Raw genomic sequence first — 26,960 nt, 5'->3', positions numbered from 1 at the left:
CGAAAGTATATATACGTATATATGAGACAAAGGAATGAGACTCTGGCAAGGAGAAGGGAATTGAGTTGGAAAATGGCGGATTGTACATTCTCGGCGGGAATTTGCATGTAATTAAAGTATAAGGAAAAATCAGCCAGGCCCAGATGTACTATATTGCGACCAGGCTCTGATTGCGTTAATTTACAACTCTTTCTCTCTCGACGGCTCTTTCCTTCTTCTTCTTCTTCGCTTTTTCATGATCGAGATGCACGCCCATTTGTCTTTCCAGGTCGATCTGACTTCAGTGGTGTAGATTCTGACTTTTCGCCAGTCTAACAAGGCATCTCTTTCTTCGACTTGTTTTCAATCAGGAACTCACAGCTTGTCAAGTTGTCAAGTATTTATTTATTAAGTACTTGACTTAACATTGAAAAACTACTAATACGCTCTATTAGTGTGACGTCACAAACCGCCATTTTTGGTTCTCCTGTCAGTGATTGGAATCCAAACAAATAAATTATCATTCAAATTAGTACGGTGTCGTTGAAGGAATTGGCTTATTTTCATAAATAAGATTATTTGAGGAACGATTTCAGTATTAATTGATAGACAGAAGGAACGAGGTTAATACCAGTGAGTTTGAATTCTGTATCATTCCCTAGATTTTGTAAAAAGCCGTGTTTATTAGTTGAACTTCGAGTTCGAACTTACTGGCATTAATTTCGTGCCTTCTGTCTATCAATTAATCGTAAAATCGTTCCTTAAATAATCTTATTTATCAAAATAATCCAATTCCTTCAACGACAACGTACTAATTCGAATGACAATTTGTTTGTTTGGATTCCGAACACTGACAGGAGAACTAAAATGGCGGAGTGTGACGTCATCACTAATAGAGCGTATTGACTTGAACTTGGGTTTATTTCAAATCAAGCTACTTGAGCTTGAGCTTCAGCCAAGCAGCTTGAGTATTAAGCCAAGCCGTGAATCCCTATTTTCAATACTTACATCAACAATCATTTTTATGACTTTCAAGAGTCAAGTGAACTGAAAGCTCAGCGCTCAAATAAACAATAACAGGGTAATACACAATAAGTATTATATACTCAATATCATTTCAATAGTTTTTTAGCGATTTTCCTTTGAACAAATTGCCTGAATTTTGAATTTCGTTCAATAAAATTATCAGAATTTCTATTTATGAGTAGATATCCTGGATATGACGTGGTATACTTAGGATCGAATCCAAAAATCAAATTTTTTCCCATTCTATAAACCCCTATTTAATGATTCGAGATTTATACAGGGGTGCCTAAATTGAGTGTACAAACGGAAATGACAGATTCCTCGGAGCATTGAAAAAAAAACCTATAAACATGGGCCACAAACGCTTCGTTTTCGAGATAAAAGGTGTTGAAGCTTAATTTTTTTCAAATTTTTCCTCATAGCACCTTCCCTTCACAAGATATTTAACTTAAATTCACATAGATATTCCAATTTGAAATATTCATCATATAATATGCTACTGTTGAATCCAAATTCATGGTTGGTTTTTTCCCTGGAAAAGTGCCCACTTTTTTCTTCCAGAACTTTTTTTTGGTGGGACCACTGGTAGTGCCAGTACTACACTTTTTGTTTTGTTCAAAAAAATGTAAAACGAAACTTTTGTGCCAGTACTACACTTTTAGGATTTTTGTATTTTCGTCGTATCTGCTACCGATTTCGATAAAAAAAATTTGAAATATTTCTCTAATAATCCTCTGAAAATCTCTACAATTAAAATGATCCAGTTAGTTAGCTGTGATGAATGAATTAGTTATATGTTTTGGTACTTATTTACCCAATCTGTAGCGGAAATCAATAAAGATTCGATCAACTGATATAATCATCACTGAAAGTAGTACTACAAAAAACACCATGTATCACGAAAACAAATAATTTGCAGGCCCATATTAATAGGACTTCTTTTCTTAAAATTAACCAATGAACCCCTCCTTCGTTTGAACCCCGAATTTAGGAACACTATTAAGTAGGAGAATGTCGGCAGTTTTCAAATTTCAAGCCAACAATGGTCTCGACCGATAAAGTTCGACTTATCTACTGATGGTAAATTCTTTGTCAAATTGAAGATTGCCCGCCCGTCTCGAAAGGAAAGAACTAGAATGAAATAATTCGAAATAAGTTTACTGTTATTCTCAAGACATTAAAATTTTAGGTTTTTTCATTAATATACATGTAAAGCTTATTTATTCACTTGCTAGGTTTCATCATTCGTCTAGTCTCTACACTCGAGTAAAATCAACCCTTTTCAATTCAATTTCTACAGTCTTCTCACTAACCTTCAAGATCCTTTTCAGAAGAAAAAGTGAACCTACAAATAATTGAAATATATTTTCAAAAATCTCGAAATTCACATCATACATTTAATCAGAAGTAACTTTTTTCTTCGATGTTATTTATCAATTGCAGTAACGAGTCGAATATTTTTATAATCATCTACAACATCTGGATATTGAAGACTCAGGTACAATAAACATTCTTTCCCAGAGTACTTTCACATATAACATACGAGCATACAACATATTTCCGTTAAAATAAATATTGAATCGTCAAAGCGTATTATATCTGATATGTATGTTAACTTCAATTGGCGTTGAAATATTATATCAAACTTTGTAAGTTACCTTACCAAGAAAAATTAATAAAGGGTGTTTTTTTTAGTGCTATAGAACTTTAAATTGCAATAAAACAAGGATGGATTATTCGATTGACATGAATTTTATTTATCCGCAAGATAATCTTATGGCATTACATTTTGAATCTGATTTCTGTCATAAAACCGCCACGGCTGGGTCGGATGTAGTCCAATCTGGACGCCCAATTTTCGATTACTTTTTCCAACATTTGTGGCCGTATATCGGCAATAACACGGCGAATGTTGTCTTTCAAATGGTCAAGGGTTTGTGGCTTATCCGCATAGACCAATGACTTTACATAGCCCCACAGAAAGTAGTCTAGCGGTGGTAAATCACAAGATCTTGGAGGCCAATTCACAGGTCCAAAACGTGAAATTAGGCGGTCACCAAACGTATCTTTCAATAAATCGATTGTGTTCAATTCAGGAATGAAAAAGTTAGTAATCATGGCTCTATACCGATCACCATTGACTGTAACGTTCTGGCCATCATCGTTTTTGAAGAAGTACGGACCAATGATTCAAACAGTCAGTTTTTCTGGATATAACGGTGTTTCGACATACACTTGAGGATTAGCTCCACTTCAAATGCGGCAGTTTTGTTTGTTGACGTAGCCATTCAAACAGAAGTGTACTTCATCGCTGAACAAAATAAAATGGACGTAGTGCGCGATACGTATTCCGCACAGAACCATTATTTTCGAAATAAAATTGCACTATTTCAAGCGTTGTTCAGGCGTGAGTCTATTCATGATGAATTGCCAAACCAAACTGAGAACAAATCATTTGACAGCTGTTAAATCGGTCGCAATCTTGAAGAGTAATGGCAACTTAAAGTTATATACCTCGAAAAAAAACAGCCTTTATATCTACAGGTTATACTTTATTAACCTAACTCATAACGCCACTGGTACCATTGAAAAATTATCTGTTTCGTATAAGGTGTATTTCTCTGATGTTTTCTATATATCAATGTTCCATTCAAGTACCTTTCTTCCTCTGGGTTCTCTTTCGAAAGAAAACCCACTTCCCACCGTTGTATCGACTGCAATGGAATGAATTTTTGTTAGATCCTAGTCACCCCTTAAAAAAACTTGAATACCTACCTATATTATATGTATAGCAATTATTCACGCCTCCAAACGTTACAAGACTTTGAACGTGGTTTCATGTGTAGTTCTATAAAAAATATTCTTCAATTATATGAACTCAACCACATTCTGTTTTTATTCGCAATTCAATCAATTTACATGCAAAAGAATTCAAGCACAACTTTCTCGTTTACAACTAGAAGAAAGCAATAGGTATATTAAGTAATAGCTTTATTGATTTGCTTTCCAACTTCTCGAGTCAAAGATCTGATATTAATGAGCTATTTTTATGTGTTAAAAGTGAATGATAACTGAGAAATCCTTGAGAATCAAAAAAGAGTATTTAATATGACTATTGAAAGCTAATTGAAAATTTTGCTATAAACGCTGTATACTTAATCTGTAAAGTCCCATACCACAATAATAGATGTACCTAAATGTCTTGGAAAGAGGCCAAAGTCAGATTGGGTGGCTGATAATGCAGCTCTAGGACAGTTTGTTTCTCTTAGTCTTTCCCTGAATTTAATTTGCATTTCACACTTAACCATCTGGCATTTAAATATCAACAACCATAAAAGGTACATAAAATCAATTATCTTTATAACCGAAAGAAAAGATGTTAACGAATCAGACGTGAATATCAGGTAAATAGTCAAGTACATATAAAAATTCTCGTCATTTAAAAATTAAACAAACAATTGAGAAATCAGGCTTACTTTTAGATTTCATAGCTATTTGATGGTACTTACAGATAATGAAAAATAGAAGAAGAGGAAATGTGATTGATAAATGGAAGAAATATATAAAAAAGTTGTATGACTACATGAGGAAAGATATACATCATCCACCAACTGTTGATTAACAAGTTTAACTTTACAATCTGAGTAGGGGAAAAACACAATATTTCAGTGAAAGCAGATTTGATAGAAATAAAATTCTGCGTGAATATTTATAATTTCAGTTTCATGCAGAATTTTATGTCAATTGCGTCATAAAATTCGTAATATTTCAGTAACAATAAATGATCAATGGAATGCTCATGACGAACTTCAAGATGATTTTATTTTCAGATAGATAAACCGATCGATAACCATGACACATCTTATAAAATACATATGAAAATATAGTTTTGTGGTCATCAAGGAAGCAATAAGGTCATCAATGAACCAATGACATCAATACAGTGGTTTTCTTATTTTTTTCACATCATATTTTACTATTCCGTCTATGGATCCTACTTCGGTTATATATATTGCTAATCTCTATGTTATAATTTTCTTTTCAAGCATATTTTACTACTAACGATGATATTTCTGCCCATATTTTGCTCCATTCGATCATAATCTAATAGATTCGATCATATCACGCACAGATAGATTATCTATCTCTGTGATTAAGTTTATTTGTAACAGAGCGTTCTCAAATAAACATTATTATTATTATTATTATTATATTCTGATATGCATCATATTCTTGAATGTTAGATCACCTTCTGAAATATTAGATCATATTCTGATAAGTAACTTCATTCTGATATGTTAAAGAACGTGTTATGATATGTTACATAATTTTCTAATAAGTTAGATCATATTCTGATACGTCGAATCATATCGTTATTGGAAAACTTTATTGCTAAATTCATATTTTGCAGAAGTGTGTATACAATATGCAATGGGTGGACATATCGCGTCATATTCTAATCTGTGAAAGATTATATTCCTATAAGATAGACCGTATTGTGATATGTTAGATTATATTTTGATATGTTAGATCATATTCTGATATATAAGGTGATAATATTATGATATTTTAGATCATTTTCTGGTATGTGAGTTTTTTTTTTGATATTTCAGATAATATTCTGCTAGGATAGATCGGATTCTGATATGTTGATCGTATTTTGATGTTAGATCATATTCTAGTATATTAGGTCATATTATGATATTTTAGATCATATTCTAAAATGTAAGGTTATTTTTTGGTATTTCATATAATATTCTGCTAAGATAGACCGTATTCTGATATATTAGATCGTATTTTGATATGTTAGATCATATTCTGATATATTAGATCATATTATTATATTTTAGATCATATTCTACTAATATTCTACTGCTCTTGGTTATATTCTTTCAATCACGATAACGTCCCCTATGTTTATTTTTCGTATTTGATCTTTCTCCAGCAAAATTTCAATTTATTTAAAAAAAAAGCTGAAATCTCTTGACCTCGAAATTCATTATTCCTCCGTTCCCTCGGGAGGATATCATACATTTTCAACGGCCGGCCTCACCCCTCCGCCTCGGATATCACGATCTGGAAGTGGCGAAGACGTTCTCGCCCGAACGTAAGTCGCTCACAATATCCGTTCTGTGTATTTTTAATTACAACGTCGTATTGATTTCAGCCCTCATCTTTGAACCCAATATTTTCGTTCATTCATTTTTATCACGCCCTTATTTGCCGTTGAAATTTCAATTACCTAGCCGTTTCAATTCGTGCCGACGCCCGTCGGGGTGGTTTGCTTTTAGTTGTTTTGACGGCAAGGGTGTGTTTTGTATGGTATCGCGCTGGTGATACCGATTCGTTCCCGTCGAAAAATATTTTCTTCCGATTTTCGTGCAACAAGGAGAGGGAGTGGCCTTGCTGAGAGGGACATGCAAAATGAGTACGAAAAAATGCTGCAACTTCTACATAGTTTAGTTCATTTAGCAACGCAGCAAAGGCATGTATGAAAATATACGTATAGAAATATATAAAAAATATAAATAAATACTAATATAACGATAAATATTGATTAAAAGTAATAAATAATAATTATAAACTAAACATACACACACACAGAGGCTTGACAAGGAACTTAAATAATAATAATAATATATATTCATCATCAAAGTTTACATATACATAAACATACATATGCAAATAGATATTAAACAAATATGCCAATAGATATTGAACAAATATACACTATTTCAACGAAATATGTAAATAAACTAATAAACTAAGTTCAACATACATAGATAGCATCTTCAATCTTACGAAATGCCTTCACTCGTATAAAGAATGAGGAAATCAGGATCTTTGGAGCGTTCGTACATTTACGTGAACCTTTGAAGACCACATAACTATATATAGAATATATATGGTGTATGGTGTCCAGTGATGCATTGGCGTATGAATAAACAAGTGCTCGAAAACTCCAGACTTCGCGACAGAGTTTTCTTATTTTTTTTTTGTATTCTTTTTGAATTTTTCATGATTCTTCATGATACCATTATTAAATTTTGCAAGTCCGAGGGAGCAACATCTGGATAATATGCCGGGTAGGGTAGGATTTCCCATTTCAACGATTCCAAGTATGTCTTCACCACTTTCGCAACATGGGGTCGGGAATTGTCATGCTGTAAATTCACTTTTTCATGTCTCTCGTTGTATTGTAGCCGTTTGTCTTTCAATGCTCGGCTCAAACGCATTAATTGTGTTCGATAACGATCGCCTGTGATTGTTTCAGTTGGTTTTAACAACTCATAATACACTACGCCGAGCTTTTCCCTCCGAATACTGAGCAGGACCTTGGAACCGTGAATATTCGGTTTGGTCGTCGACGTGGAAGCATGGCCGGGATATTCCCATGATTTTTTGCGCTTGGGATTATCATAATGTACCCATTTTTCGTCTTCAGTCACAATGCGATGCAGAAATCCCTTCCGTATTTGCCTTGCAAGCAGCTGTTCACAAGCAAACAAAGGCTGTTCAAGATCTCTCGGCTTCAACTCTTACGGCACCAAATTTCCTTGGATTTGAATCAGTTCCATGACTCTTAGCCGTTTTGAAATGGCGTGTTGTGTCACTCCCAATGATCCAGCCAATTCTTATTGAGTTTGACACGAGTCTTGACCAAGTAGTTCCTCCAATTCTCCATCTTCGAAAACCTTCTCTCTTTCACCGCTATGCTAGTCTTCGACGTCAAAATCACCGTTCTTGAAACGTTGAAACCACTCTCGGCACATTCTTTCACTAATAGCGGCCTCACCATAGGTATTTGAGAGCATTCGATGAGCCTCAGCCATAGATTTCTTCATATTAAAGCATATAATTGAAACCTCCCGCAAATCACGAGAATTTGGCTCATAAGCTGACATGTTTAATCGCAAATAACTTGGTGATACAGACATAAATCGACTAATATTTCGATGGCGTTATGATTACAAATACCTGAGCTTATTGTATGACATCTTCGATCTATTTATTTCCACTACCATTTCCGCTAGAGCTAGCTATTGCAAAATGGCGGAAGCAAAGTTGTACTCTTAATTTATTCATAACAGCTTACTAATTAGATCTTTATAATAATTTGGATTATCCTCAGTATTGCTAGGAAATTGTTTGAGTTTTTTTTTCGAAATGGGTAGCAGTTAAAAGAAAACTACAACAAACTAAAACGTGTAGTACTGGACTTCAGTTTCAATTTTCTGTAGGAAAGAAGCCGGCACTGTTCCAGAAAAAATATCACTATGTACATTTTCATTCAAAATTAGCTGCACATGATGAAAACTTCAAATTGTTACACCTATGCCAAATTCAAATTCAATATGTGGTGAAGTACTGGTGCTTTGAGAGAAAAAAATGAAAAAAATCACTTTATCACCCTGTATCTGGATAACAAAGTGTTGACAGGCCTTTTTTTATAGGACTTTTTTCTTAAAATGATCCGAAGAATCTGTCATTTTTGTTGAGCAACACCCTGTATAGGCGTAATCGATTTTCATTGAAATATTAGGTTTTTTATTCCTATTGAATCTTCTATTCTATATTTTCTATATTCTATCTATTTTCCATGGAATTTTAATATTTGGTTTTTTCTTGAAATTTCCATATTATTATTCTTTTCTCATGATGCTATCAGCACTAAATTTTTCCCGGAACATGGTTGAATTTGTTATCACGAAATTATTGGGTACCTATGTCTTTTTTAATATTTTCTATAGTTATGATGATGTGCTCAGATTGAATTTCTGGTTGAGATTGGTATTTCATATTAATATCCAAAATCCACTCCGGTTTTTCACCGCAAATATTGTATGATTTTTTTCGATGATTTTCTTGGATTTTCTTCGATTCTGGTAAGGTGATCAGCATGATATTCCGCACTAGTCTTCAATTGCGATTCTATATCCGAATGTTCGTTCCGATCGAATCTGTAGTTTCAAACGAACATGGGTGGTTTTGAGATCCAAATCGGCCTTCAAATTTCAAGTTTATAGGTCCTTTCATTCGGAAGTTGCATACGGACAGACATAATCCTATTTGAGGACAGATTCGTTACTGGATTTAGTCCCAACACCGAGGAATCCAGTGTCGTGTTACGACCTAGAAATCTCTGATGATGCTTACCGCAGTAGTAATCGAAAAGTCCGATGAAAATTTTCCAATTTCTTCCAGGCTAGTACAGTCAATACGTGGAAAATTGCCCTCGAATCAATCCACCCCCATCATTTTCTTATATGTCAAACCCTGTCAGATCGTTAATGAAAGAACTACGGAAAATTATATCGGGTTTTAATAAATAAAATAACGTCGGATATAGAAGAAAATCCAATGGAGCCCGCTTTTGGTGCACGAAAATAAATAATTAGCAGTTCTTTGTGCCGGCTGAGCGCCTAAATTATTCAGTAAAACGTACATGAAGGATCCTTCTGGCAATTTCTCCGCTTTTAAGTATAAAAACTTCTCCATTGAACAATTAATTAGTTATGTTTGGTTATTACGATGAAAATAATGTTTAATGAAGAATTAAGCTAGGCGGAGTGGGAATTACGCTTTGATCTCCGCCAAAGTGCGATATTGCCATGGCCGCCTGTGATTTTTGCTGTCACGACAAATTCCAAAAGATTTGCCTAGAAATAAGGCGCCCTAATTTTGGCAGTTTTTGGAGAAAACACTTTTTATATACAGTTATAATCATGTAATTTATACATGTAAGATGAACCTCAATCAATCATTATTGGTGTTCCTCAGGGATCAGTTCTGTGACAACTTATCTTCGTGATGTTCTTAGTGTATGATGTACTTTCTACTTTGACTTATTTTGTGGAGAAGAATACGTCAGAGACTGCTATATTATTCCTCACTACTGAGTCAAAGAGGTGAATAATATTATTTTTCAACAAACATTGCTGCTTGTCACAAATTGGTGAAAATCATGGTCGCTTTATGACCTTAATACTTTTATAGCTCTGTAGATCTATCAATTAGGAAGCTCTATCGACTATGTTGATCCACCAGCAAGGCAGTTCTGCAGACACAAAACTCGTGTATTACTTTCACCTCACTTCTGGGACAATAATTATTAAATGCATTTGAACAAGGAAAATCAGAAGCTATTATATGTTGAGGGAGTCTTCGACTAAGGAACGAAGGACTAGCCTACGAGGTGAAGAAGGCAGGCTATACTATCCAAATCTGCAAAATAATAACTACCAAAGAAACAGAAATTTCTAGGTTGAAATAGATGATGCAGTGTCTACAAACAGACAAGTAGATGGAGTAGTATTTCAAGGTTCAGTTCTAAGACCTTTACTCTACAACATACGACATCCCAAAAAAACAATAAAAATAGTCAGGTATCGACAAATAGACGTCTTATAGAAGAGATTAAAAGAAGCACTTGGAAGATATAGGTGAAGAAGAGATAAAATTGGAAGATGAAGTGAAGTATCGAGGTGTAACAATAGATAATAAACTTACATGGACAAACCATATAAAATAAAGTGGATACAGTGGATAAGACAAGATTTGCAATGAGCAAATTTTACACACTTATAGAAAGATCCAAATGAAGCAAAATACGAAACTGAAAATGATCAAGTCAATTGCAAGCCTTAACTAACAAATAGATTGGCAGCATGGGGCTATGCAGCTAAAAACCATATCAAAAAGTGACAAGAAATAAACTGACACTTGACAATATGTATCTATTATGTATTTGTGTATTTATTCACAGAATAAGTTGTCATTTTTTTATTGAAGGGTTTCCTCTTCACCAAACAAAATTTTCTCCATCCTTTTTTTTCACGAACGGTTGATGACTTTATAATTGAATCTGAAAACAAAAAAAAAACAGAAAGGAGTAAATGATATTAGTTTCCATTATATTGATTTCAAGTTAGCGACCCATTCTAAATAGAATCTTGAACTGAGTGGATAGCTTGGAGACTAACATAAAATTTATAAATTGGACAAGAATTCAAAGTTTTTTCTACATCACACTCACATAGAGGGCTTTCAATATCATGCAATTTGAAGAGCATACTATTAAAACAACCATGACCAGTTCTAAGACGATTTGAAATACACCAAATTCTCCTAAGGATATTGAAACCTAGAACTTTCTCTGAAGGATCAACAATCTGACTTTTGTTGAAGACATTACAAGAACTCCATTCCCTACACCAAATTTCCTTGTTACTTTTATTGAATTGAAGGAAGGTTCTAATGGATGAAGGTTTGCACGACTTTAATCTGGCAGTTCATGTATCTGACAGGTAGGATGCAATTGGAAATAAGTTCAGGTGGAAATGAAAATTTTCCCAAGATTTCTTGACTTAGACCTGTCTACGAATATGAGGCGGAAGTATAAGTGATAACACGGTAAACCATATAAAGGTGTAGATCTAATAGTTCCACTAGTAATTCTCAGAGAAACGTTAAGTTGAGCATAAATTACATGAACATGAGCACTATTGAACTAAACAGAACAACAGTATTCAGCAGCAGAAAAAACCATGGCCAAAGCGGACGCACGAAGAGTACTGGCATCAGCACCCCATTGGAATTATGTTCCACCAAGTGATGAGCGAGGAATCAATTTCGATACAGAAGATACACAGATAGAGTTACAAATAAAAAGAGTCATAAGTTCTATAGAGAAATAGATGCCATAAACCTTAAGAATAGCAGGTTAGGTTTAGTGGAAAAGAAGGAGACCTCTCTTAAGGTTGTTCGTCCATGAGGATTCCTCCTGCTTCGACAAAACAAGGGTATAAAATTAGCAAGGACGAAACAAAACATCAATTCGTGGATTCATAAGAGGTGAAATTTTTCTGCCTCCGCATGTTCATAATCATAAACGAAGAACCAGAATGAATCCCATCAATTCATCGCCCAGAAGATTCCTCCGGGTTGCAGTTGGCATTTCCGAATTCAAAAGAAACGAAACAATGCAAATCCCAGTCGATATATCCACCCCACGTACACTCCCTGGGAAATAGACAGGAATACTTTGTGCGAGAGAGGAGAGGGGGCAGAAATTAAGGAAATATTCTCTCCTCTCCAAATGAGGGCGCTTGCGGGCCTCCGGTTCGTGGAAAGAAGAAGACGAAAAACAAATTTTAATTCGTTCACATGAACTCTGAAAGGGGTTGTTAAAACATTCGTGCCTTCTCTCGCGGAGTTTTTAATCAATACAGTATTGCATTTGAATAAAATAGCTGGCGAATTCTTGGACGGAGAGAAGTAAGAAACTTGAATTATGTGGATGCGAGGCTTCCAGAACCCAGAGGCGGACGGGTTAATTGGGAAAGGGGATTTTCGCTTATATAACTTTACAAAATTTAATTTAATCGTTATATGAAATCGATTTATATTTATGTCGAAGAGGGTTCATTTAATATTATAACATATTGTTCTGATGAGTCATCTTCGTTTTTATGTTTTTATTTTTTTTCCACTAGGAAAATTTACGTTTGGAATTGAAGACCAGGAATAATATCCTTCAAAAATTAGCTGGTTCTTGATGGGATGCTGATGCCAGCACTCTTCTTACAGCAGCTTTGGCCTTGGTTTTGTCTGTTGCTGAATAAGGTTGTTCTGTTTGGTTCAATAATGCTCATGTTCATATAATTGATGCACAGTTTAACGTTTCTATTTGAATTATCGGTGGAACTTTTAGATTCACACCTTTACATTGGTTACTATTGCTATCATATATACTTCCACCTAATATTCGTAGACAGATTCCAGTCAAGAAATTTTCGGATAATTTACTTTTCTATTGAATATTACCTCCCATATACAAGAAGTGCCAGATTAAAGTCACGCAAACCTTTATGGATTAATACCTTCCTTCAATCTAATGAAAGTGACAAGGAAATTTGGCGTTCGGAATGGAGTTCTTGTAATGTCTCCAACAAAAGTCTAATCGTTGATCCTTCAAAGAAAGTTCAAGGTTTCAATCTTCCTCGGAAAGTATGGTGTATTTTAAATCGACTAAGGACTGGTCATGGTCGTCATAATAGTATGCTCTTCAAATGGCTTTTTATTGATAGCCCACTATGTGTGTGTGTGGTGTAGAAGAAACCATTGACCACTTGGTGAATACTTTACAATTATAAATTTCAATATAATGGGAACTAACATTTATTACTCCCTCCTGATTCTTTTTTTTATTTTGTTTCGTTGTTTTCAAGGTATCATCAAACTGAAAAGTTTTTTGGTTGAAGAAGAAAAGAAAATAAACACTATTAATTCCTATCCATTCTTAAAAGGAATATTGTAAAGCAAAGCAAAAACAACATTTCGTCGGGTTAAATAATAAATACTTCATTCGAATCAATTCCCTAATATTTTCCTTTACCGCCATAACTCCAATTTCTAATCTCTCTTGTTTGAGAAAATCAAAGTGATAACAGAATTTGGAATATATTTTATTTTAAATATGTTGGATCAAATTGAATTGGTCCAGTCTGCTCCGCCTCTGTCAAAGGGCCCAGATCAATGCGCTCAATAAATCTCAATGTTTTTCGAAGTGGTCAAGGAATAGTTCTACATTCAAGCATCGGTCGAACATATACCATGTTCCTTACGTTTATATGTTGGTACTCGTTCTATTATACACGGCATATATGAGATAAGGTACGTAAGATGGTCACGATTGAATGATTTGTTCTTCTACTCTCTCGTTGGATCTCACTTCTTCAAAACGTGATATAAAGGAATAAACTAGTTATGGCAGGTTCAGAGGTCGTGAATCAGTTTAGATTATTTCTTGAATTGGTGAAATAATGCTGGTTGGCTCGAAAAGCGGATATAGAGGTTGTTTATGTAATTCAAACTACATACATCGTTTGATAACCAAAAATGTTTTGCTTTCTAATCTACCTGAGGAAACATTGTGATAAAAATATTCGGAATCGAAATATATTTGGTGTCCAATTAGAACATTTTCGCTAGTACACTGAACGAAAAGAGTACGTAAATACAATGAAAAAGCACATTGGGACAATTTATTTATTCATCAAAATTGTCCCAATGAACGCGTCCATTGGCCTAACGAATTATCGTACATTGGGAGTGCGTACCGAATGTGCGTAAATATTACTACTATGATACATCACGACAACGTATGATAATTCATCGACCGAATGAATCAGTTTCGTTGTCCCAATGAAATTTGTTCATTGGATTTACGAACGTTGTACGTTAATTCAACGTACGAATTCGTTGAATCAATGTGCGATGTTTATTATTGGAACGAACGAGTTTGTTGACCCAATGAATGGGTTTCGTTGTCGGAATGATATTTGTTCATTGGATTAACTAACTTGGTACGTTCATTCAACGTTCGTATTCATTGAATCAATACTATTCGGTTTTGCAAAAAGTTGAGAAAATCGTCATCAAAGGTTTATACTCCTTTTATTTTGAATAAAATTATTGGTTTATAATTTTATCCAAAATAAAAGTATTAGGAACCTTAGACTGCGATTTTCTAGACTTCTCGCAAAACGGAATTATAATAGTAGATAGTTTCATTGATTCAATGAAAATTCAAACTCTATTTTTGTATTTGTGGAAACATAACAAAACATAGTTTAAAGATATTTATTAAATAATTTATACCATACATCGTATAAAATGCATTTTATAATATGCATTCCAAGCCATTCTGGAAATTCTAAATACTTACCAGAATGAATATCACAAAAATGAATTTTCTATCTTGAGAAAAAGACAGAAACGTAAAGTCACAAGAATAAAATGTTCCAACTTTCTGTTAATAAAATCGAGGACGACGATCACTCGATAAGTCATCTTTTTTCAATTCTATTCAAAAAATAATTTCGACATTAGAACTACTCTTAGAGGTTTTAAAATCCTGTAACTCAATACCAATATTGGAATGACGTGTGTTCATAAAAAATTTGATTCATATCTGTTTGATGTTATACTCAGTAATTTTTCAAATCAAAGTATTGTTGATTCTTGTTTTTGATTCGTCTAATCTTCCTTACAATGTGATGTAATTGTATTAATTGGCTCTATTTTTCAGATGGTGACGAAGATGTCACTGTGAGGAAGTTGGTAAAGGTAAGTTTTGATTTAATTCATCGCAACATATTTAGTGAAAATTTTCACTATATAATCTATAGGTTCATTCAAAAATATCCTGTTGCCCAATTAAACGTATAAAAGCCTAAAAAAAGTTCGAATAAAAACATATCGAATATCAATCTCTTTGCAGGGCATGGAAATATATGAGTACTCCCCTCAAATATATTTCATGGAATCTCCATGATACTCTAAATTGTTTTCCCAACAAATAATTCGTCTTTATCGACATCAATTCCTCATTCGATCATCCTCAAACATTTCCTCCAATGGAAAATCAATGAAATAATGATCAACGCCATCTTCTCACAACTTTTTCAAACGCCTCTCATCAAGTAAAACTCCAATATACCCAGCCAACTTGATTATTATCCATTTACAACCGACACATCTTTCAGCTCTTTATGACTACTGAAAAATAAATCAGCATAAATAGATCATCATAAGTTGTACACACATTATCATTATGGAGCCTATTCCTTACACTTAATGCATGTTTGCCAACATTAAAAATGTATCAATTAATTATTAAACTGTATTTTCCATTAGCAGATACTCATTATTTGCCTTCTTCTTTCTTCATAACCCATTAATATAGGAACATAAGCATGAAAACGAGTAATTATGATATTCCAAGGAGTTTTCTTGTTCTTATAACAGTTATGGAGTATCAAATAGAAAAAGTTCAGTAGTTGGAAAGATGTATCTACTTTTTTGATGACTCCTAGTTTTTTCAATGTTTAGTTTCAACTGTTTCCATATCATTAGGGATGATTGTTTCAGTTATGCAATCTATGATTATTCAGGTCGAAAAGTTTTTTCAATATCGTCTCTTATGCTATAACTCATTTGTTTAATATTCATGTATTTATAAAAATGAGTATCATCATTCAGTGGCAATAAAAATTGAGCTAAATAATTTTCACTTCTTCCGAAATCTACTATAGATAGAGAGTGCACGTTTTGAATTTTATTGTCATGAAATTTATTTGCTTTCATAACTCTTTGTATTGCACTAAAGCTTATATGTTTTACTCGGTGGGAGAGTATTTTTCAGATTCCTTAGCATTAACTGCAATTGTAATGTAATTTTTTTTTTCTTTGACCTATCCTATACTTTTGTAGTGTTTTACAGGATCAATAAAGTATGTTATGTTATGTTATATCAGAATGACTTGATGTTGGCCTTATTGATGCTCTTGGATGATTTTCGAAATAATTTCTAATAAATAATATCTATTTGTTGTGAATATCTTATCTTCAATTCTTTTCGAACAAATTCTTGCTCTTCAATGACAAAATGTGTTTTCATCACAATGATATTATTTAAGCACCTATAATATAAGTATATAGTCATCACCATTTCTTAGCAATTTACAACATGGCCTCAACGTTGAGCTCTGTCTCTGTGTTACCTCAACCAAATCTTCATTTTCTTTTCAAGTGCCAATTATTGCACCAATGGTAGCCCAGTGGTTATTATATCGCGTTAGGGGCAACCACCCATTTCTTTTGTTCTCTAAAGTATCCATTCTTGTTAAAGTTGTCTTGAATTAGTGTTGGGCAGTGGCGACGCTAGCTTTCAAGAATAGAAGGGCGAGCTAAGGATGGACCAGGATTTTTAAGGAGGGTCAAGATTTTCAGGTCCATCTAGTTTATGCTGTAAATTTTTGTTCATGCAATACTTCAGGGGGGCACCAATAATTTATAAGGGCTCTGCCCCTCTGCCCCCCCATCGACGCCACTGATGTTGGACGATACCACTAATTATTAAAAATTTTACACTCGATAGCGTTTGGTAAAATATATGCTTACTTTGCCGTATAGATATTTTCCCTTTCGATATCCACTATCTACTTTTGTATCCATACTCAACTACCGGTACCATGGAAGTATAGATAAACTGTGTACATCCGAGAAAAATGGAATAATGTGCATTATTTTTCAGAGTAATTTCAACATTGGTAAAAGAGAGTTAAGGGTATTTTTAGGGAATCAGATATTTTGCATTATTTGTCATAATTACAACAAAGGTATTTTACAATTGATATCTGGTTTCAGTTTTGATATTATTTTGATTTATAACTCATTCGAATCCAGACTTGAGGTGATTTTGCTTTCAATCGCTATTAGGTGAAAATTATTGAGGAAGAAGTTGAATCTACATTATCCTCGAAAAAATGTCAATTCGTCGATCATTTCTAATAATTAACTCTTGAGACAAGTCAACGAAATAGTTGTTTGTTTTACTAGGCAGCAAAGTAGTAGATTAACTGCCGCGGTTGATAGTTCATAGCCGAGCGTAACGAGGCTAGTAATTCAGCCAAGATAGACAATCTACTTTGCTGCCGAGTTGAACATTTATATGAAGGATATTGTTTTTGCAAATTATTACAATTCCCATAATCTTTTTATTTTTCCTGTAGTGATTAATTGAAACGGATTTTGACAGAAATTGCTATTGTTGGACTGGTTGTTTGCTATGGAAATGTATGTCCATAATAATTATAGTTTGACAACTTATGAAATATCTGACAGTTTCTTGAAAAAATATCGGATATATTTATATTATGGACAATGACAGCGACTTAGAAGTACTTACTCTCCTAGAAATAAGGAAGGTTGCAAAAAATATATAAAATCACGATTTCAAAAATGAGAGTGTTGATCAAAAAAAGTTCCGAACCAAAGTAGTAAAGCGCAAAATTTTCGAAAGTGTATATGTTGACTGATGAGCAGCATATTTCGTATTAATGTGTATTGAACTTTGAATATACAGCAGCAATCTAAAAAAAATATTTCATTTTTACTAGAATTTTGCACTCCACAACTATTGTTCGAAACTTTTCGATAAAACTTTTCATTTTCGAAAAATTTGAAAAAATGTGATTTGACCTCAGAGTAATAAACATAGAAAGAGGGAGCATATGTCAGTAAGCAAATTTTGTCCCCAACATGAACAATCAAATTTGACATGAAGCGCGCGTAAATGAAAGCATATCACTGATACGATATTTCCCACAATTCGAGAGTTTCTCCACAAAGAACGCACTTCTTATGTAGGTATCATAGTGAATCATCGTTTTATTCAATTCAAAATATATTGAAATAAATACCTAAATATATCAGACATTCAGAAAACAAACTTCAAGCTCTCCAAACGACGTGAAACAAACGATGACATTAGGAGAGCAAAAGTTGCCAAACCTTGGATTTCAGCAGGTATATACAGAAAATAATAAATATTCTGCTTATTATAAATTCGACAAATAGGAAAAATATCGGATTCCAAATATTCATATTTGCATATTCAATCGGGAATCACTCAAATAAATATATTTCATTCAATATAATATACATTCATAATGATATAGTGAAATTGTGAATTTGAAAATATATCACAATTCGACAACGTAATCTAACTATGTTGGGGACATGTTAAAATTGCGTATACCCCCTCTATCAATGTTTTTTACCCTATGGATTTTACTGAAATTTCTGAAACCTTCATTTGATCATATATATCTATGGTCTCTTCAATTACACCATCAAAAATGCCGCTCATTCCGAGTGATTCCATACCACTGTTCACTGCCCTACAAGCTGACGATCACGAATCTCCTCGACACGACCCATAACCACCCAAACCAACCAAGAGATAAAGTAATCGGATCAAATGGTATCAAGGCATAAGCAGGCACTTGATTATATGTTGTTTGTAACGGCACTCGAGAACACACAGAAAGAGATAATCCATTTTCATAGAAGCAGCAGCAGCAGCGAGAGACCACAGAGATGCATCGAAATTCAAGCACGCTCTACAACGAAAGTTAAATATACAGCGATAATTCATATTCGAACCGGGGCGAGCCGGTCGAGAAAAGCCCCAGAAAAATGATAAACAATAGTTCATGTATGCATAAAACGATCGGACACAATTTGTAAGCACGTTCGCAGAGCAGCCAACCATGGCGACCCGAGATAGGGGCCCGTGTTTTGTTGGTAGTACCGGGTAATATTCTCTGTGCTCCGCCACCGTCGATCGTTCGTCTGATTTATTAGTGCCAGAGCGAACTAGCCGAGCTCCTCCGCGACCATATTCGCTGCATACTAATTGAGCTATTTGCTATTTTTTGTTTGTTCTATGGTTGATATTTATTCGATGCGTGCGTTATTAGCGGGACAAGTTTTCCCACTTTATCGGTTGCGTCACTGTTCGAATCGTGCCATTCGCTCTTCTAAGTTGGAAGAATCGTAGTCTTGCTTCAATTACAGAATGCCTTTTTTTCGTGCCTATTTTTGTCTAACTGACCGTGTGCGAAATTGAAACCATATGAGGATCAGGCCTATTTGAAACGAAAAATTAACAGAAACTTATTCTCCTCCTCGCTATTATATTATTTACTACTACTAACTGAGCTATTTGCTATTTTTTTTATTCTATGGTAGATAGTTATTCGATGCGTGCGTTATTAGCGGGACCAATTTTTCCACTTTATCGGTTGTGTCACTGTTTGAATCGTGCCATTCGCTTTTTTGTACTGGAAGAATCGTAGTCTTGCGTCAATTACAAAATGCCTTTTTTTCGTGCCTATTTTTGTCTAACTGACCATGTGCGAAATTGAAACCATATGAGGTTCAGGCCTATTTGAAAGGAAATATTAACAGAAACAGAATATAATCTTCTACTACTAACTGAGCTATTTGCTATTTTTTTTATTCTATGGTAGATATTTATTCGATGCGTGCATTATTAGCGGGACCAGTTTTCTCACTTTATCGGTTGCATCACTGTTCAAATCGTGCCACTCGCTTTTCTATGCTGGAAGAATCGTAGTCTTGCGTCGATTACAAAAGGCCTTTTTTTCGTGCCTATTTTGATCTAAATGGCTTCAATCTTATTTGAAACGAAAAATTGACAAAAACTTTCATCCTCCTAGCTATGATAGTATCTGCATACCAATGGGCTATTATCTATTTTTTCTGTGGCAGATAATTATTCGGAGCATACGTTATAGTTGTGCCAATATCCGAATCGCATATTTGCTATTTTACGCTAAAAGTGTGGTGGTCTGGGTTTCACATAGACTCCTTATTACAAAATGCCTTTTTCGTGCCTATTTTTTCTTTTGACTAACCGTGCCTAAAAATTGAAACTGGATGAGTTTAGTTTCATGCCTATAAGAAGCAAAAAATGAACTAGATATTATTATTCTCCTTAAAATCATGACATCAACATAGTAATTGAGATTTTGCTAGTTGTTTTGTGAGAGATATTCATTCGATGCGTGCCTTATTAGCTGGTCAATTTTTTTGGTTGCGCTACGATTGGAATTGAACCATTAGTCTCTTTCCTCTGATATATTGGTTAACTTGCATCGATAAACCTCTTATAATGAAATGCCTTTTTTCATGCCTATTTCTGTGGCTGACTGGCCGTTCCGATCCTTCATTATTCGCCTTAAGGCTCAATTCGCGAGTCAAGATTTCCACTTTATTGATCGAATCGAGGCTTTTTGACGATGATCTTTCAATCTAAGCCTTTTTTTCGTGCCTATTTTCGTGTCTTTATACCAAAATTTTAAGCGAAATAGGCATGCCTCTATATTTAATTTGTATGGAATGAGGCAATTTCAGAGTTCTTGTTGAAATTCCTACACAATTTCAATATTGAATACCACATAACCACCAACTAGAAAAGACGAATTGTTCGAGGAATAGTATATTGTTTTATTAGCAGTTGAGTGATTTTTTTTCTTGCTTCAAGACTGAATTAATTTCATTCTAACCTCAAAAAGGGGTAGAATATTTTGGATAGTTTTTGTATTATATTTTTAAGACCTGATCATTCTTCAAAGACCTTTGTTTTGAAAATATAATATAAGTTGTAGTAAGCTTTAAAATCGAAGCTCTTCTAACGAGCCCGGGTAGCTCAGTCGGTAGAGCATTGGACTTTTAATCCAAGGGTCCAGGGTTCAAGTCCCTGCTCGGGCGAAACGTTTTTGTAGGATACCTTGAGAATCAAAAATTTTCAAAAATGAAAATGGGTAGCAATAGTGCAACAATCGGTCAATACAAAATATGCTGAAATATAGAAACCCTTGACTTTGGGCATAATTCGATCTAATTCACTCTCATTTTGATTCGAAATTCATTATTATTATCTTTTAACAAGATAGAATTTTTGGGAATTTTTTGTGTTGCTCCATTATTTCTTGGAACTGATCTATCTTCAAAGACCTTCGTTTTAAATAGAATTTATGTACTTTCCAAAACAGAAAGCTTTGAAATCATAAATCTTCTAACGAGCCCGGGTAGCTCAGTCGGTAGAGCATTGGACTTTTAATCCAAGGGTCCAGGGTTCAAGTCCCTGCTCGGGCGAAACGTTTTTGCAGTGTACCTTGAGAATCAAAAATTCGCAAAAATGAAAATAGGTATCAATAGTTCAATAATCGGTCAATACATAATATGCTGAAATATAGAATCGCTTGACTTTAGGCATAATTCGATATAATTCACTCTCATGTTAATTCGAAATTCATTATTATTATCTTTTGAGAAGATAGATTTTTTGTAAATTTTTTGTGATATTCCATTATTTCTTGGAACTGATCTATCTTTGAAGACCTTCGTTCTGAATAAGATTTATGTTCTTTCCAAGAGAGAAAGCTTTGAAATCAACGGTCTTCTAACGAGCCCGGGTAGCTCAGTCGGTAGAGCATTGGACTTTTAATCCAAGGGTCCAGGGTTCAAGTCCCTGCTCGGGCGAAACATTTTTGCAGAATACCTTGAGACTCGAACTTTGCAGAAATGAAAATGAAGAGCAATTCTGCAACAATCGGTCAACACATAATATGCTGAAATATGGAATCCCTTGACTTTAGACATAATTTGATATAATTCACTCTCATTTTGATTCGAAATTCATTATATTATTTGAGGCAATAGAATACTCTGCATATATTTTTTGTTATTTCCAGATTTCTTGGATCTGATCTTTCTTCAAAGACCTTTGTTCAGAAGATATAATTTATGTTCTTTCCAAAAGCGAAAACTTTGGAATCAAAGCTCTTTTAACGAGCCCGGGTAGCTCAGTCGGTAGAGCATTGGACTTTTAATCCAAGGGTCCAGGGTTCAAGTCCCTGCTCAGGCGAAGCGTTTTTGCAGAATACCTTGAAAATCTAAACTCAGTAAAAACGAAAATGGGTAGCTATTGGAACTGCAAAAATCTGTCAATACATAATATGCGGAAATATAAAATCACCTGACTTTTTCCATAATTGGTTATCATGGGACACAATGTATAATTGACTAAGAAATGGAAATTCAAAGTGAATACATCGAAAACAGTTACAATCTACTTCGGAGGAACAACAGTAAAGAAAGAGAAAGCAGGAAACGTCAAAATAGAAAATCAGACGATAGAATGGAAAAAGAAAGCGAAATATCTAGGAGTAATACTAGATGAAAAAATGAAACTGATAGAAAAAAAAACAGAAAATGGCGAGACAATTGCACGGTAGACTGTACCCGCTGATCAATCCAATCCTTTCCTCAGAAAACAAGATGAAGATAATAAGAATAGTGCTAATGCCAAGCATTACGTATGCAGGAGTAACATGCTATAATACGAAAGACAATCGTAATAACATAACAAACATAATAAAGATCAGTTGTAAAGTACACTAAATACAGTAATCAGAACAGCAGTTGGCGTCCAATGGCAACCAACAAATCAGAGAAGGATCGAAAATTGTAACTATTGAGGAAATAGTTAAAAAAACAAAGAAAGAAGATAATAGAGACACTGAAAGAGCATGAGAATAAGGAATTAGGAAAAATACTACGAAACGAAATAAGAATTACAGATAAGAGGAAATAACTCTTTCAAAGAACCAAATAGAAGAAAAAAGTGGCATGCAGTAGGGAAAAAAGCAGTCGGACCATCTATAGTAGAAATCTACTTTTTTAGTAGATTTCAGGCGATCTATGGTAGATAAATTTTTCATAATAGATTTTGGTAGATTTCAGACTCGTTTGACTGTTAGGTCCAAGAAGGTACTATTTGCAATCCAAGCCTTCAATGACTTGATTAAAATTGATTGTTTTATCAAGTCACTGAATCTAAGCCTGGTTTCTGTCTAGATTCAGATTTATTTGTGATTTGTGTTAGATATTTGAATAGTTCGAAAAATGAAACAAGAGATGTGTTCATGTTCCCCAAAGAAGAATGGGAACAATTCAATCTTTTTTTTGACAGTAACAAGTACCTCTTTACTTATAGCCTTCAAATATGCGAAGACCTCTGAGCTTCTGAGTATGCTCAAAGCTGAGAGTAGATTTCTTAATTCGTGAAGTAGATTCAATTTTTGAAAGATGGTCACACTGGAGAAAAGTCTCCCACTTGGACAACAGTAGTAAATTGGAAAAATTAAAGTAGAGGCGTTGGGAATAAAAATAAAATTCTAGTCTTTGTACAGAAAGAAGACCTGACATTTTCCGACAACCTTATCAGCAAGAAACCTAGCTGAACGTCACTCCGTATGCACATCTTCACTACCTCAACAAGCTGAGGAATTGTCTCCAATCCGCCAACCGCCAACATTTCACAGACCAACATCATAAAAACTGGTAAGTCACCGATCTAAAAGACTTAACCGTACCAGAAAAAAACGAACCCACGTCTATCCGCGAGAATGTAACCACATCCTCGCCTCCTCTATCACAAGAAACCGATCTAGTAGCAGAAAGGAGCGGAAGCAGGGACATTTAAGAACGGTACAAGGCATAACCAATAACCAAATAATCTGCAAGGTGTTATGGGAGCAATTGAGCGTGTTGTTCGATTCGTATTCACAACCTACTCCAGATATTCCGGCTATATAGCAGGTGCATTGTAAGCACGGACGATTCTCATCCCAGGAGGCGTCGGACTCGGCATACCGTAACAAAACACACTCGTTTGACAGCGCGGCAAAACGTCCACGGCCGACTTGATACGCGTTCACGGATGGACGAGTCCGAGATGCCTGCTGTTTTCTGATAATCTTTCTCTCATGTTGCGTTTTCTGGATTTTTTTTTAAGAGTGACGGTGGCTTCGATTGGGGGATGGTGATTGAGGGTTATCGGAAGGAGCAGCAGTCGTCACATACTCGTCGGTTGATGTGTGGTGGACGTTGAAGGATTTGAAGGAACGACTGGATTCGATTGATTGACGGTGTATCTACAATTGAGCATCTTCAGATTTTTCGGACTTTCAATGTTTCCTTTTTCATGTCATAGAAGATCAATGTCCTGCTTATTTTTAGATTTAATTTTTTTTTTCGGTATACATTGTGAATCTATCAGCACCTGCTGTAAAGCCCTCTTTAGGCAAACTGCTGCCCTAGGCAGGGATCCAATTTGACGTCCTAACAGAAATCAACCCATTAATATTGAGTAATCGGGGTCTTCTACAGAAAGATGAAAAAATTGAAAGTATCTCTTATCATAGGGGAAAAATTCATTAACAAAAACCAGCAATTTCAAACAAAAATTAAATCCATTTTAGGATTGGTAAGAACAAATATACCTTTGTCCTGCCCATCATATTACTTGCATTATCGTATCCTTGTACTCTCATAATCTTGATTGGTAGAGACATTTTTTTTGGTTCAAAAGCACCTTCGGCCGTTTTTCCTCAAGGATCGAATCCTAAAAACTACTGCCTGATTTTCATAATTCCTCAACCTCCAATATTGAAAAAAAAAAGATTTGTGGAACACTTTGTTGGCATATCTACAAATATTTTCATAAATGCCATCTTTTCTACGTGGGTATTACCAAAAGCCGAAAAAAATTCTTGAAAAATAAAAAATTATAGAGCTAACTTTCATTTATACTCAATTCGAAGTCCTCAAATTCAAGAATATATTGAAAAATTAAGAGCATTCATTTTGAATAAACATACATCAAACGATATTAAAAAATTAAAAAATATTATAACTAATACTAAAACTTATATTTATTAAGAATGATAAGATGTAAATAGTGAAATGGAATCGTTTTTACAATGTTTGCATTCCACTGAAGAATCGACATTCTTAATGCAGAATTAAAAAAAACTATTCCTAAAACATCAAAGAGCCGCCCCAAAAACGAAATAAAAGGCGGTAAAGGTTATCAAAGAGAACATTGACACTGATGAGTTTTAGCGTCAATAATAAAAAGTACTATGAGGGGAATTACGCGTCATTTGAAATATTTATGGGTGTAATGCCACCTTAGGTAGTTTTTGATGTTAATAGTCAATAGCAAAAAAAGTGAGGTAATTCAAAAATTCGACCTTGGTACTGGATACCTTACCAAACCATAGAGTAATAAACACAGATACAGGAAGTACACGAAATTTTTACACGTCCTAACATGGTTAGATTAGGTCTGAATGTGATATATTTTCAAATCCACAATTTACCATATCAATATGAATGTTCATTATATTGAATAAAATATATTTATCGTAGAGATTCCCGATTAAATATGCAAATCGGAATATTTGGAATCCGATATTTTTTCTAATTGTCGAATTTATAATAACCAGAATATTAATTATTTTCTGTATCTACCTGCTGAAATCCAAGGTTTGGCAACTTTTACTCTCCTAGTGTCATCGGTTTTTTCACGTCGTTTGGCGCGCTTGCAGTTTGTTTTCTAAATTTCTGATATATTTAGGTATTTATTTCAATATATTTTGAATTAATATGGGACGTTGATTCACTATGGGACATACGAAGTGCGTTCTTTGTGGAGAAACTCGCGAATTGAGTGAAATATCGTATCACTGATATGTTTTCAATTCCGCGCGCTTCATGTCAAATTTGATAGTTCATGTTGGGGACAAAATTTGCTTACTGAAAATGACATATGCTCCCTCTATCTATGTTTACTACTCTGAGTACCAAACCTATGATCATAGCGCTACTAACTGATAGTGTGAGCTTGACAACCAAACTACTATGTAACTTTTCGCATTGCATTTTGTCAAATAATTCTGTTGTAGGGCAATATACGTTAAAAAATGCTAGGGCCTGTTGAACAAAACTATTTTGTAACTTTCCTTTCACTTTCCACAACGCACTTTCCATTTCTAAATATTCTGCGTGCAACTTGATTTATTTGAAAAGAATCATTCTGGTAGCCATCTCAATAACTGTTAACCCCGTCAACAAATCTGCCAGTAACCAAAACCATTGCATAAACATTAATCTTCATACAACGCCCAAACTATTCTTCACCAAACAACTACCCATGGTCAAAACAGAACAAGCACATATTTTGCATACTCCCCATAGACAAGCCACCTGTTCCCAAATCTCAACAAGGCCATCAATCCGCAAACACAAAAATTCCCAAAGACGATTCGCAACATTTTCAAATACCACATTAGTCACGTACATATCCACCTCAGGGTTCCAATAGACAAAAGGATGCCAATAAACTTATGAGGTACGACCCTCTAAGACCTATCTTTCTACAAAATCCCATACGCGGTACCTGTAATGTGTAGAAGTTGGTCTACCTGATGCCAGATAGGAAGGGAAGATAACATGCCCAAATACAATAAGAAGATTGCACGCTTTTTCTGCCACCTATTATGTGAAGCTGTCGGCGCCAGTCATGTGACAGCAGATAATTTGTTGCGTTTTGGTTAGAGAGGATATAGGGGATTTTGGGACACCGTGACATGTTTGGTTTTGGTGATTGAGATTGACTTGTTACGTTGTCTGCGTATGTTATTATTATGGACTGTAATAAATTTTTGGTA

The 26,960-nt window shown here is 34.5% G+C and overlaps 1 protein-coding gene and 3 non-coding genes across 5 annotated transcripts in view; all 4 read left to right on the top strand.

The window, feature by feature from the left end:
* The window catches only part of LOC123682270 (protein jim lovell), a 105,149-nt gene that overhangs the window by 9,329 nt on the left and 68,860 nt on the right, over positions 1 to 26,960 (top strand). For both annotated transcript variants that reach the window (XM_045620814.1, XM_045620811.1), the window contains exon 2: positions 15,098 to 15,135. The gene's annotated coding sequence lies outside the window, so the exon portion shown is untranslated. The remainder of the gene's footprint in view (positions 1 to 15,097; positions 15,136 to 26,960) is intronic.
* Positions 21,078 to 21,150, top strand: Trnak-uuu. The gene has a single exon. It is a non-coding gene; the product is annotated as a tRNA-Lys (tRNA).
* Trnak-uuu lies at positions 21,465 to 21,537 on the top strand. Its single transcript has one exon. It is a non-coding gene; the product is annotated as a tRNA-Lys (tRNA).
* Trnak-uuu lies at positions 21,852 to 21,924 on the top strand. The gene has a single exon. It is a non-coding gene; the product is annotated as a tRNA-Lys (tRNA).

The sequence above is a fragment of the Harmonia axyridis genome, chromosome 6, assembly GCF_914767665.1.
Source record: "Harmonia axyridis chromosome 6, icHarAxyr1.1, whole genome shotgun sequence".
Lineage (NCBI taxonomy): Eukaryota > Metazoa > Arthropoda > Insecta > Coleoptera > Coccinellidae > Harmonia > Harmonia axyridis.
The sequence above is the reverse complement of the archived record's forward strand: the minus strand, read 5'-3'. Positions and strand labels throughout refer to the sequence as shown.